Source organism: Lepidochelys olivacea (genome assembly GCF_965140295.1).
Source record: "Lepidochelys olivacea isolate rLepOli2 genome assembly, chromosome: 12".
Taxonomy (NCBI): Eukaryota; Metazoa; Chordata; order Testudines; family Cheloniidae; genus Lepidochelys; species Lepidochelys olivacea.
In genome coordinates, this window is record NC_140422.1 from 12728264 (window position 1) to 12743350 (window position 15087).

Genomic DNA, 15087 nt, shown 5'->3' on the forward strand with positions numbered 1-15087 from the left:
CAGGGAATAGTTAACCCCCTTTGTCAAGAAGGGGCACGGCTTTCTACCCCTTTTGCAGAGACAGCTATGGAGAAGGGAAGGCTGTCTCATCCTTCCTCCTCCCCAAACTTTTGTGTAGAAGGGAGGGACATGTGTGAATGGTAAGAACAGATATAAGCAAATCCTCAGGCTGAAACTAGGAAGCAACGTAGAGGCATGAACCTTCTGTCTTCAGAGTTGGGAGAACCCAGGGACCAAACTGGATTGAAAGAAGCCATTCACCCCTTTGAACATGCCCAGAGACTGACACCAGCATCAGCCTGGAGTTATGAATGGTGCCTACTTCTTTTTTCTCCCCTGGGAAGCTGGCTGAGGTTAGCCACATTGTGGCCCCGAGTGTACGCCAGCCCTGTAATAAAAGGCCCCCATCATGGATGCAGCTGGCCTGGGTCAGCTGACTTGGGCTCGCTGGGCTCGGGCTGCAGGGCTAAAACTTGTTGTGTAGCCATTTGGGCTTGGGCTGGAGCCCAGGCTCTGGGACCCTTCCCCCCTTGCAGGTCTCCAGCCCCAGCCTGAACATCTACACAGGAATTTGACAGCTCCACAGCCCAAGTCTGCTGACCCAGGCCAGCCAGGGTGTATAACTACTGTTATACAGAGAACTGGGCTGACTTTAGACCACGGATAAAAATGTCCAAAAGCACCTAAGTCACTTTTGAAAATGGTTCTTTTAAAATTTCACCCTTTGTCTATTGTGATGAACCAGCAAGGAAACGGACCCTGGAAGGGTGTGGATCACTGACCCAGTGTATGTACACCTTCCATATGGGCAGTCATAGCACACCATGGGAAACAGCAGACGGCATGCTGACTCATGCTCTCCTCATGAGTCCTAATAGTTGCATTACAGTCAAAAGAGCTACTCATATGAGTGGGATTTAGTCCCCTCTATAATCTCTTTACTGTGCTAATGTGTCACTGATATTTTGGGCAGACAGATATTTAGACATATCTTATTTAGAGCCACATTTTAATATTTGTATTATTCAGACTAATCTTTACGCCATTACCAAGTCATAACTCTAGATATGTTGTGTTATATCCATGATGGTTTAGATGCTACCAGCATGAGACTACCTGATGGTATTTGACAACTCGCTTGACAAAAGATTTGGATCGGATGGGGAGAAATTTTACACTTGAAAGTAAGTTCAGAGCCAGTTGGACTGAAAGAATGCTCACTCCAGTTTTCCTTGTAGTGAGCACAGTTTGCATGGACTGGGCAATGGGAGTGAATCGAGCCCATTCACTGCCGCTAAGCTTCTATTGGTACAGCTAATAAATAAAAATAGTCTACACAGTAATGAGAGCAGTATCAAGGCATCCAATCAACAATTCTGACTCTACATATCTGTAACTAAGCCCTAGTATTACCTGTGATCAGCAAGCAGCACAACTGCAGAATCTACCTCTTCATCTGGAGTGCTGTAATGCTGCTGTCACTGGCACCAGCCCGCATCAAACAACTCGGAGGTAAAACACAGAGATCCACACTGTGTTTTCACGGCTATCACAAGCCATCAGCTTCAACAGAGTCAGCTTACTCACCGATCTAAAGTGGAATTCTGAGGAAGCACATAAAAAACCAAAAGATCTGGCTAAAAGAGATGAATTTGGAATATATAGGCCTAATGTATCAGCTCCCAATGGCTCTGGAACACAATCTGTTGAAGATTTTGCAGTGTCTGGAATTCTCATCAGAAACTTTTCTGACTTTGCTCCATCTTTGCCTCTTTAAAATTCCACGTAGAGAGGGTCATGTTTTCTATGTCTGAATTTGCTATGTGATGAAAGAAAATAATTAAAGAGAATGGTACTCTGACAGTGGTACGATCACATCACTATTGTAAAAGTTGTGTCGAGGGCTTATAACTTGGCCATAGAACTTCTTCTTAGCGGAAATCTGGAATGTAAGTGTTTGGCCCTGAAGGGACTCTTTTAGAATATCAAATTAAGAAATGTCAATTGGGTTCTTAGATGATACAAAGGCAAAGTTAATAAAATTGATCTGCAACTTCCAGTGCCTTTTTTTGCAATCAAATAACTTGTGTTAAAAACTGAAAATTGGCAAGTGATTAGTTTTCTCTACGATTAATCACTCTCTCCCCCTTTCTTCTGGTATCTTATAAAAGAGATTACATCACAATGTATCTGAATGGAAAATTACTTTATAAGGGCACCTTTATGGATTCTATCCCTAAACAGTTGTTTATTTGTAGAATACACTGTAAGAACTCTGGGAACAAAATTTTCCAATCCCCATAATTTGCACATCAAAAATTGCATGCCTGGGGGAGGTCCAACTTTTGGGGTGCCTAGCATTGTGTAGGCCTGATTCTATGGAAGGTGTCATATTGCTCAGTATCTTCAACTCCCATGAAAGTCATTGGAAGTAAAAGGTTCTCTGTACGGTGGAGTTGTACGTGCAGATTGGGTAGTTGGACACCTAAGTAGTCATTTTGCTCTCTCAAATACAGTTTGTGCGCCTACATCCCAGTTATTGCACATGTGAAAAAAATACATTTTTTAGAACTCCCTCAATTTTTCAGAGATGCTGAGCAACTGCAACTCCAATGGAAGTCAATGGGAATTGCAGCTGATCAGCAGCGTAAACAGTCAGAATAATTTTAAGCAAGCTTGGTGACCAGAATACGGCTTCTGAAAACGTGGCCCAAAATGACTATTATATGGAGTCCTCAAATAAACATGTACATTCAGTAGTCACATGGCCCAAATTCTGTCTCATTAATAGACTTAACACCTTTTTCAAACCCTCACCACGTTGTCCAGATTCAGGATATTTTGTTGCTGGACTATACAGTCTAAAAATATATGCAATTCTTCTCCTTCATTTCACAATGCAAATGACTTCAAACTGGCCATCAACCAAGAAGGGGAGCTTTACAATGATGCACCTGGGACTGATGTTTCAATGAAAAATGGTAAAGTATGAAAAACATTAATACATTAAATTATAGCACTAAGTTTTGGTCATTCCACTGTACAATGTTTTCAGGGGGAAACATCACTGAAGTTCCCTGTGTGTTTTAACAGTTATCGCTAATGTTTGACTGTAACACAGCACTTGTTGCTTTCTTCAGTCTGAAATATGCATACTGCCATTCCAGTGTGGGTATCGTTCTGCCTACCTAAAACCTTCTGTAGCTTTAATTGGATGCATTCTTCTTCACTTTCTTACCTTAAACGATCATGTAACATTGCTGGCATTGCATAAAAGCGGCAATGTTCCACCCTGGCAATGGCTACACTTCAGCAGTGGGTGAAATTAAGTGAGGTCTCATTACCATTTGAAGCTACATTCTGGCTAGCATGTATAAAGTGGCTTAACCAACCCTAGAAAACGCATGCAAATACACTTCACAAGCAAGATGCATATGCTCATGTATTCTGGCTCTAAGCAGCCCATGCAGAGCCATTTCTCTTGCTCTCAGAGTATTCCTACTCCAAGCAGAAATAAGCTGCAATGGGGATTGATGCACAGGCCATTGCCAAGGCAGGTGGCTTTATACAGGTAAATGTCATATGCCAAGATCCCACCCCAGCTTTGGCTCCTGATACGGAGAGTCTAAGGAGCAGCCTGTTTGTGGGATGTTTGAGAGAAGGCGGAAAGGTGAATGACAACTTCTGCCCTGCTACCTTTGGTGGGTTTTCTGGGAGGTGACTATATCTAGCATCTCCCAGAATTTGGCTTCAAGTTTGTAATTCAGTAAACGGAGACTTGCAAATGGTTTCCAGTATGAACGGTTCATAAGCAAGCTCTGATGTGCCCACAGGCAGATCTTTGTGTCCACTCAAGATGCCAGTGAGGCTCTGTGTGTGTCTATGGATACACCTGTGTGGATCAGATTGCAGGATTGGGGGTAAATTTATCAAGTTTCCTAGACTCCTGTCTCTGTAAAAAGCTGGGTTTTCTATAACCATATTCTACTTCCACACTGAAAACTTTATCTTGGCTGAGTCCTTCCCATTTGTACCTCTCTAGCCATTTTTTGTTATGACTTGCATGTAAAGTTCCTAATATAAACCTCTCTCTACACTATCCCTTAGCAATTAAAGGAACATATCCTTTCCTCAAGTGGGCAGCACAGACAAGATCCCTTTCCAAGAGAACAGTACAAAACACCTTTCACACATAGACTGAATTATTTCACTAAATGATGGGCTCATAAGTCTGTCCAAGGACAACAAATAGCAACCGTTATTTAATTTTAAAATGATTTGCATTCATATCAAATAATCCAATAGTTTTGAACCTTCATAATCATCTTGGAGATGTCTGCATCTTTCCCCACTCTTTTTGTGGCAATAAAAAAGGTAAACTGGTTTTGATTTGTTTCCCTTTATGCCGTAACGCTATTCATTTGGCTTTAACAAAAGTATTTACAATCTCAGGTTTCGGATGAATGCATTAATTGATCTTTGAATTCATGAGATCAACCACTCTTGAGGTTGAGAAATATTCCTACTGTAAATACCAGATCAGAGATTATATGTTTAGCTTTTGCTTTTCTCCATCGTGATTTTTGCATGCAGCTTATGACACAAAGGTGTTCACAGTCCCCAGAGCACGTGGCTATAGGACAGCCTCAGCAAAACATTTCAGTTGGAAAGAAACTGCCATTTAATTTACCTGTTACTTGCGTCTATAATGCAGCTGTGCACTGAAACAAAAGAGCCAATACTCCGTTCATGAGGGGCCATTTCAGTTTCTAAGGTCTGCTCCTCGCACCGGAAGTTATGCCCCTGCATGGAATTACATTGACACAGGCTGATCATGAAACGTCTTGCTGATAAACTTCTCTAATTGAGGCTGGGAAACAGCAGTGCTTCAGTTTCAAAGCCGTGGACTCTTGTGTGTGTGTCTGGAAATGTTTATTTGGGAATGGAACAAAGCAACTCCTAGTGAAACTTTGAAAAAAGATCTAGTAAATTTTGCCTGTTCAGATTTTTTTTTTTGTAAAAAAGAGCTTAATTATTGGCTAGGTTAGTTATCTCAATTATATGGTGCTCCATTTAGCCACATGTGTGGCTAGCTCCTAAATCCACATATGTATGTACATTATATTCTCTCTTTCATACATGCTGTATGTATTAAAGCCTTGTATATGGGCAGATGACAAATAAACAGTATAGTTGTTCTCAAAGTCTATTTTCCATTCAGGAAAATAGTTTCCTGGTCAGGCTTAGTAGTAAAATTGGAAATGGGAAAAAGAGTTAGATAAGACACAGAGAAAAGAAAGACTTGGGTGTTTGCATTTTTTTTAATGAACTTTTAATGCCAGATTATCACTGGGCCTTTTCCGTTACACCCAGGGCACTGGTGCAAGATATAGCCAGTACCTGATCACACCAAACGAGTGGACTTTATTCTCCTTCCACTTACACAAGTGTAAATCACAGCTCTTGAAATCAATGGAGTCACACTAGTGCAAAACAAATGAAGTGAAAGGAGAATCCAGCCCAGTGTGTGCAAATATTGTGCATGTCACGTAGTGCATGCAGTTACCAGTTCTATGCACACTAATTGATGTAGCCACAATATTGCTTTGTGTGGTTGAAAGTCACTGACACTGGCCCTAACTTCTCAATTTACTAGTTTAGTGGATGAACTTAATACACTTGATGTCGGGGTAAACTCTTTGAATAAGTGATTGTTGGCTAAAAAACACAGTATTATTGAAGACTCCACAGTTCATTCTCCTCTAGTGTTAAACTATTAAATTATGCAGGTATAACAAATAAAAAAAGTCTTGCTTTCCCTTTAGATTCACCTTTAGGTCTTTCTGTATCGCAGTAGGATTTTTACTAATAAAGAGTCTCCCCAGGTACAACACTCCGTCATAGGTCTTAACTCAAAATCATTTATTTAACATCTGCTCCACAATCATTTCTTAAAGATTTACTTCCTTTAAATACAACTGGGACACTTGATCCTCCCTTGTTTTCAATCTGCAATATCCTTAAAAATAACAGTAAAAGATATTATGAATACAAAACCAAAGCTGACGCCAATAAATTTCAGTGACTCATTTCTTTTGCATTATTCCTGTTTGGCTGGTTTCTGGGAGGAGATGAACTATAGAGACACTCAGAGGCAATTTCGTGGTATTACAGAAAGACCTATTTGGTGTGGATTGAAGAAATCCACTCAACATTTATTTTTGTATTAGGGACTGAGAAACTTTTAAGAGACACCTTACTAAATGAGAAACCCCAAATCATTGTCTCTGCAGTTAATGTATTCTGGAGCTAAGTACATTAGCCTGTACTTTGGGAACAACAAAGCACATACATAGTTATGACCTTACTGAGTAGTCATTTATTTAAAGTATTCTGATTAGAGCAGTGCTTTTCTCTCTCTATTGCAGTGGGGCAGGTGGTCATTATGAAATCCACCATGGTACTTGCCTCAGACAACTAAGAATTAATTATAAGCAACAGTGAATGTTTATTGGGGTTTCAATTTTCAAATGAACTCAGGATTTAGATGCACATGTGCACTGTACTTGCTCAACTAAGTTGTATAAAGTTTTGATGCTACAGCAGAGTGTTTCCCACGCTTGTAATTCTATCACAAATCGCGCAATATTTGTTTTTCTTATAGCCCCCAGTTTCTGGAGTCAAGTGATTGTGTGAGAATCCCAGCCTTCCTTTAAAAAACATTTTTAAACCAGATGTCAGCTCACTAGTTGAGGATTGGACCTACTAGTCCACACAGCTGTGGAGAAAAGCTTGCAAAGGTGACCTCAGTGCACCCCAAAGGCTCAAAAAGCAGCAGGCAAATACAAAGAACACACACTTTATTATTCTTTTAAAAAAACTCATAATCATTTTAACCAATCTCATGGACTTTTGGGGCTTCACGCATGAGTTTTTGAATGTATGGAGCTGGCAGTGCGTTAGCCTGAAGACTTTATTCTGCATTTGTAGGCTTCTAATTAGATTTTATTATCAACAGCTTGGAAAGTTCATGTTACGTTGCTAAATTTGGCAATTTATACATATTAAAATATATTTTGTGAGGGAAAGGGTTTGTTGCATGGTGTAGAATTAAAATCGGGCTCATGTGGGGTGAAGTATCGCTAATAACCTATATGAAAAAGGTCTTACTAGAGAGAGTCTTCATGGAATGACATTGATCACATATTCTTGTGTGGGACAGATTTGCCCTAGTGTTTGTTTGAGGTCTGCTCCCAAGGGCTGAAGGGTATGCTTCAGTTAGCTGCCTGTTCATAGTGGTGACTGGCTAATTTCATTGTGTCTAGTGGGGGTGGGGGTGGGGATGGGGATCGATTGGCATGGCAAGAAGTCACAAGTCCCAATAATCTATGTTAAACATCAAGCAGCAGAGAAAAAAAAAAAAAGAAATCTCTTGAAACCAAAGTCATAACTAATGTTTTAAATTAAGTAACATTTTCCCCAATTACCCTATATCAGGAAATGATTCTTTAAGCTGCACCCAAATATTTATCATTTAAAAGAGGTGATAACATTTTTGTGTGTCCCTTTTTTAGTGGCAACGCTCATGAAAACTCCTGTTTTATCTTTTAAAAAAGTGTAAGAGCTAGGAATCTGAGAACTTCTTACAATCTTATTTATACTATGAGACATCTGAAAGTTAAACTAAAGTATATCTTTAAAAATGGATACAAATATTTTGCAACAACACACACACACCAGGCCTCAGTCTACTTTTAGACCAATGGAGATCAGGAGTAACCCACTGAAGTCAGTGGAGAGAAACTGATGTAAAACTAGGGTGAGTGAATGGAGAATCAGACCGTAAATATGTTTTATTCCAAGGAAGGCACCGCTGGAGTAAAATATAGGGCCTGATTCTCCTCTGCATCACACTGGTGTTATATTGGTAAAACTCCAGTGAAGTTAATGGAATTACAATGAAGAATTGGACTCATCGATTCCAGAAGAACCTCACTGGAGTTGCAGACACCACTGAATTATTATTTCACTAATGATGATTAGTGTGGTGCTCGGCTTCTGAGTGTATTTTACATAGCAACACTTAGCACAGCAATGTAGTTTAGCATAGAGCAGCTTTGCTACCGCATCCCAAACGGTTGCTTTTCTAACACAAACTGCAATGACATCCATAAAATACTACACAAGCCAACTATACACATGAACTGGTGACTTGCATGCCCCTCGTCTATCCAAACTGCCACCACAACTTTCTAAATACACCCTTAAAAATGACCCATGGCTAAGATTTGTAGTTTTGAACAAGATGGGCAGATTCAGTGCTCCTGTATCTTCCCTTCTGTACCCTATAAATCTCAGGAACGACTCTGTGAGCGTACTGTTTCACACAGGAACGTTTAGAAAAGCACTCAGGTCCGGATCCACAATGGGACTTAGGCATTGCGATGCTGAGAGTCACAACACCTATCTTTTAGCCACCTAGAAAATAATCCACAAAGCCTGAATTAGGCACCTAGGCTCCTTATACAACGCATGGAGAGGGGTTGGCACCCAAGAGTGGAATCCACAAAAGCCAGCACTGCTAGGTGGGAAGCCACGGAAAAGAGCCTATGAGAGATGCTAGCGAGAGAAATGAGTCATAAACCCCACTCCTCTCATGGAATTAGGCACCTCCGCCCGAGTTGCAGGGAGGCTTCAGTCTCTGCTTGTGGTCCGCAGCCTGGAACCCCTCTCTTGGAGTGAGCCGGCTTAGCTGCCTATGCTGTTTCTTGCATTTCTAACTCCATTCAAACAGCTAGGTGTGATGGGAGGAGGGTGTCTCCCACATCCCAGGTGAGTGCCCTAACCCGGTTTGAGGATCATTCTGGGACTTAGGCACGAGCTAGGCCTTTGGGAGCCTGTCTAAGGCACCAGTGGGTATGCTCAGAGGAAGGAATTTAGGCACCTAGGGAACCCGTATTTTAGGCACCAAGAGCATTTAGGCACCTACAGGCTTAGTTGGCACACTTGCGGATCTGGGCCTCGGGGAGCCACAAACTAGCAATGGCCTGATCCTGTAATGTTTGTTCACAGCTATAGTGCCATTGAAATGAGTAGGGATTATTTGTGTGAATCAAGTTTACAGGATCCGGTAATTGTACTTGGAACGAACTGTTAATTACTCTTGTTAAAGTGTCTACAAGTTACCTTAAAAATAAGCTACTGCAAGCTAACAGGACCAGCCAGCACCTTTGAGACTCTACTCCTCATGAACACCTGGGGGCAGAGTTGGTGCTAGCCCTGAGCCTGATATAGGGACACAATGCACACTTCCCATCCCAGGGTTTGCAGGGTCCCTTGGGCCCCCAGCACAAGGAATGGCAGCCACGAGCCTACCCTACTTTATTCTCCAGCAGTTGGAGAATAGGACTGTCACTTCTTACCCTGGAAATGTCATGCCTATGTTGAGGGCAGAGGAAGAGTGTAGAGATGCTTAAGCTGGGAGAAATTTCCACTGGGGCAAACCACAAGGCAATGAAGGATTTTGCCCTTGGGGTTGTTTTTAAGTATTAGCGTAACTTGCCCTTCTTTCCTCACCAGTTGTGGATGCTGTACTACTGTGACTAGCCCCTGATGCAGAAAACCCCCTCCAGTGTACCTCAGCAACAATGTACTGGTGTGCATGCATGAAAAATTCCTTCCTGACCCATGCAGTGTCCTCTGAAGCATGAAATTTGATTCCTATAAATCTAATCTAACAAAGCCACCACACGATTTTTCAGATCCCTCCTTAAAACTCTCCTTTTCTGTGATGCCCATAAAAAAAATGCAACAGTTAGGCTGCTGTTGGGCTGCGTCCACAGCCTCTCATGGTGACCAATACTGTCTCATGTTTTCTTGCTCTCTCTCATCTCTCCATATGTTGTTCCTTGCCTGATACTTCGATTTTAAGCTCTTTGTAGCTGGAACCTTCTTTTTGTTCTGTGTTTGTCATCCAGCCCCTGCTTCTGGAAGTCAGTTTAGGGACACCCAGAGCATGAGGTTATGTCCCTTGGGCTCCTACATGCAACAATAATACAAATAAATAATAATAACTTGCGGTGCCCTTTGCCATAATTACTACAGGTAGTTCCAATTTTTGTGGACAGCAAAGCTAACCAGTATTATATTAGCATATTCCTTTGCTACTTATACATACCCTGGCAGATCCAGGTTTAGAATATTATTCTTCTGAACAATGTATATGCCTACATATGTAAACACACCCACTATTCACACTGCAGTTCTGACTTAGTCCAGTCAGGTTCTTTAAGTGGTAATTCACCATATTTTAAATATCAGTAAACGCTGGCAGTGACGTGTCTATTGTATCGAATTGGGATTGCTAGTATTTATATTTACACTGACCACTCTCAGCAAGCAGGCCTCTCTCACTTCTAGCTTCCATGGGGTCTACGTCACAAGACTCCTGACATGGTGGCCACTGTCTATGCATTACTCATGTGCACAGATTCTGGGCATATAATGCCAAGGCCTGTAATAGATAGATACAGATAATACTAATCATTTACATTTGTGTAGCATCTCCCAGGAACTCCCATACTCCAGGGATGAGAGCCACCTTAGTAGAGATAGAGCTGAGGAATGCAAAATATTTTACAAACACTAATGGATTAACCCTCACAATGCCATTTTGCAGATGGGGAAACAAAGGCACAGAGAGATAAAGAAAAATAGCTAGGGCTGCACAGGCAGGGACATGCCTAAAAAGAGAAACTAGAATGTCCGGACTACCATTACTGGACAGCCTAAGGCTTTCTATTACAGCTAAAACTGCTCAGGAAATGTGGTGAATATTTTTGAATACTGACAGTTCCATGGATTTTTTTTTAAATGAAAAAGCCATTTTTAGTCAAAACTTTCAATGGAATCTTTTTGACATGCTTTAGTTATGCTGCCATAGCAAAGCAAATCATGCTTTTGCTGAATATTTTCTTTTTAAAACAATAGTTTAAAAAATTAAAAAACTAGCAACAAAGCTTGTCCTTCAATAGTCAGGAAAGTGCCCAACCTGCAGACACTGAAATACAAAGTAAAGCTGACAGAGGAGAGGTCATGCCTGAGTCTAGGACAATCCAATTTAGCCATTCTAAATCATCTAAAGAGATTGTTTGGGTGGGTTTTGTTTGTTTGGTCGCTTGTTTATGGCGTTTTTTTCCTTACAAGGAGGGGTGTCTGGATTTTCAGCAGAGCTATCTGAAATCTTAGTGCTATCTTAGAGCTATCACAATTTAAACAGGATAAAATGTATGTATGGTTAGTATGAAACTCAGTAGAACTAGATTCACACATATAAGCCTGTATTCATGGGAACACACACAAAAAAGATTAGTGTTACCTATGGGGGGTTTTCCAATGGGGAAATTTAATATGAAAAAAAGGACCTTACCGATCTTAGTTATTGAAAAAACCTTCATTGTTGGATCTGCTCCAGATTTCCCACTTATCCACTTTGCTCCTGTAGCAGGTAGTTATAGGTGCTTCATTCTTTGACGAGAAAGCCAGAAAATTAAAATCAATAACTTCATTACATTTACAGTGTTCTTCTTTTCACCTGAGTTTTCCAGTCTTAATGTTTTACTGTAACTTAAATACAAATCAGTGATTGATTTTATTAAATTGTTCCAACTTGATTCCTTTCATACAAATATTAAGAATAGGGACTCTATAGCTTTATTCTTTTCAAAGATATATGCTGAAGGGGTAAAAGCAAAGATCTCAGTCTTCATTCTTGAACTGTCCTATTGAGCGCAGCATCAACAAAAATATTTCGACAGTACCTCCAAGTGGAACAGAACAATTTAATCAAAGTCTTTTTTTAAAAACAATTATCAGGTATCTCTTAAATTTGTAGTTCGTTTTCTGACAACAAGATTTCCTCCTAAATACTGTTCTTGTAGCTTTTTTTGTATGTTCAAATTAACAAATAATTGACACATTTTGTACTATATGAACTTCATGCATTCTTAATTTGAGGGAACTGAACAAAAATGGAGCACCTTCTTTATCTTTGTGGTTGTTTTCACGGATATGTCACCAACACTGATATTGCATTGTCTAATGTGTCCTAGAGACTGCAACATTTCAGCAAAATAGCTGTTGAAATATAGCCCCGCTCACCATATCTTCTAATACCTCGCCTTTCATTAAAATCATCTACTGCCGTTCTGGAATTGAGTCTGAAAAGACAAAAAAAGCTAGCAACAAATGAACCAAACTCTGAAAGTAAACCGAGGGTTAATATACCAGCGCAGTCTTTTGAAATCCTTTTTCTTAAAGTCCTAACAAGGTAATTGGAATAGGGCAGAAAACATAGCCAGATATTATGTCTTCATGGTGGCCCAGCATTTTCTCTGCAAGAATTTTTGGGATTGCGATTCAGTCAAAACGCTATCTGCCACTTCTAGCTCATCTGAAATTCTGGCATCTCGTAATGATATATTTCCCCAGTGATATACACACGTGTAACCCCCATTTAAATTAATGGGTTTATGGCTGTTTTGTATCTAGGAAACCCCCCCCCCCCTTTTTTTTAAGTGTGCTTGCTTACTATTCAGCAGGCAACTGAGATGTATTCAGATTTTCCCTAAGCAGGAATTAAGTCTCTACTGTACAGCACGGCATATTTGCCTGAAAGCAAAAAAGCTGCCAACTAAGCAAAAGACACCCTAATTAAAGTTGCCTAGAATAATACTGAGCTATTAGTGTAAACTAAAGACCAAAGAGAATAATGGAAGTAATATTAGGATACCACTAAACATAACCTGAAGTCAAACAGACGGATTACTTTGCTTTTGGCATTTTTTTCAATGTATACGTTTTCAGCCAGTTTCTGTCTCTTATGGTAGCTTTCCAAAGCCAAATCTAAACAGAGAAATGCATGTCAGTTTTAAATCACTGCCAAAACAAAAACAACAAATAAAAACAGCAATAAAATAATTGTCAATCAGATGCTGTGGCATGAACATTTCACAATAATGAAGTATGATAAATATTCATCAACATATAATCCATACAGGCACATAGGAGCATATTTTATGCCTGTGTGTGTGTGTGTAACATATTCTACTGGACAGTTACAGCTAATCACTGAATAATAGCAGGGGCTCACAAAGCTTTACTGCACATTACAATTCGTTCACCTCCTAGACAAGCTGGAAAATCTGAACAGGTAAAAATTGTGTGTTTTTGTGTATACACTTTTTTAAAATTAGTCTTTTCTTTTGAAAGTTGTTCTTCAACGAGGGCAGACAAAGCTAAAAAAGTATTAGAAGTATTCAACCCAGAAACTATTTTTTTATGAAACATCTTGTCTAAAGAATAATCAATTACCTTAAATCTGAAATTTTATATAGCTCTATTACTTGAATTGAATGTTTCAGTAGCTTTTTATTCACTTAATGTAACAGTAAAGGGTACATTTATAAAACATATGCTCAAGCTCTTTAGAAATGTATACCTGTTAAAATTAGTATTTGGTAAAAAACAGATAACTTTGAGTGTGACAAATATTAAACTAAAATTGAAAATTCCACAGTAAAGGTAAATATCTATTAAATAAACACTTTCAGAACATTGTAAAAACCAGAACATGTTTCAAATGAACACCAAATAAAGGAACAGACCTATAAAGAATCTGTTTGGGGGCATGACAATAAACAGTACGCTAAATTCTTTCTCCCATTTGAGACTGTATTGTACAGTTTTGAGAGCTTTTTCTACTGGCTTGCAGAAAGTAGCTGTGGGTTGCCGCAGAGTGTGTGTAGTCACAGACACATGCACACAAATTCTGCTCTAAATTGCATCAGACTTACACCCCATGTAACTGATAGCACAGGTTAGGCTATTTCTCCAAAATTAATACATGGGGCCAAATTCTGCCCATATGGAGACACATCATGGTCTATCTTGACACCAGAACAAGTTAATACAGAGGTTTCATAGATTCATAGATTCCGAGGCCACAAGGGACCATTGTGATCATCTAGTCTGACCTCCTGTATAACACAGGCCATAGAACCTCCCCAAAATAATTGCTTGGAGTATAAGGCACCCCCTTACTCCCTTAAGTCATACCATCTCTTCCTGTGCAGCAGGGGATGGGGAGGGGGGGGGGGAGATGGGAATGCGTGTGACATAGCAGACTCCAGAGAGCCACTATGTCCAACCTCATCTTGGATTTTGCTGTGAAGGGGCAAAGCCTTGACTCTCTCCAACACATGCAGCAGTTTAGCTGCGCCAGGGCATTGGACAGCATAAACTATGTCAGGTATAGACCTGACACACCATACCTCCTCACTAGGAGACCAGGAGGGAACTGGTGACTCTAGCAGCCTGTCCCCATCCTGGGCTGCCCCTGGGGCAGCACAAGAACATGCTGTCCTTTGCTATGAGAAAGGTTGTAATGTTACAGTCTAGCCCTTGATTAGTCTCACTAGAACTATAAGATGAGCAGGAATTGCCATATAATTTAGTCTTGGGTTATGTCTATTAATGTTATGAGAGAGCCAAGGTGGGTGAGGTAATATCTTTTCTTACCAACAGAAGTTGGTCCAATAGAGACAAGCTTTTGAGCTACACAGAGTTCTTAGGTTATAGCGATCCATTCAAACATATGTAAATTGTGTAGAGAATCATATATATGGGTTATCAAATGAAATACTCCATTACTATGAATAGTAATGTAGTAGTAATTGTCTCCTCATTGAATAGATCAGCATTTGGTAATTTGGCTGGCACTTTTATAATGAATTCTCTTTAACTAATTTTCTATTTCAAAAGTATGTGTGTATTCTCCATTTCTTCTGTGGGCTTTTGGCCCTAATAAGAAGTATAAAACATGACCCTGAGTGTGTGTAAACTGTTCAGTTTGATCGCTAAGCATATTTTCCTTGTAAAACCCTCTTCAGCTGTGATTTAGTTTCTTTTGATTTGTAAGTTGCAATAAAAATCTGAATAGCTTTAGGCACTTGGATATCAACTAAGCATCATATCCTATCAATACCAAACATATTTCAATACAAAAGGCCTATCCAATCAGTTCTGATA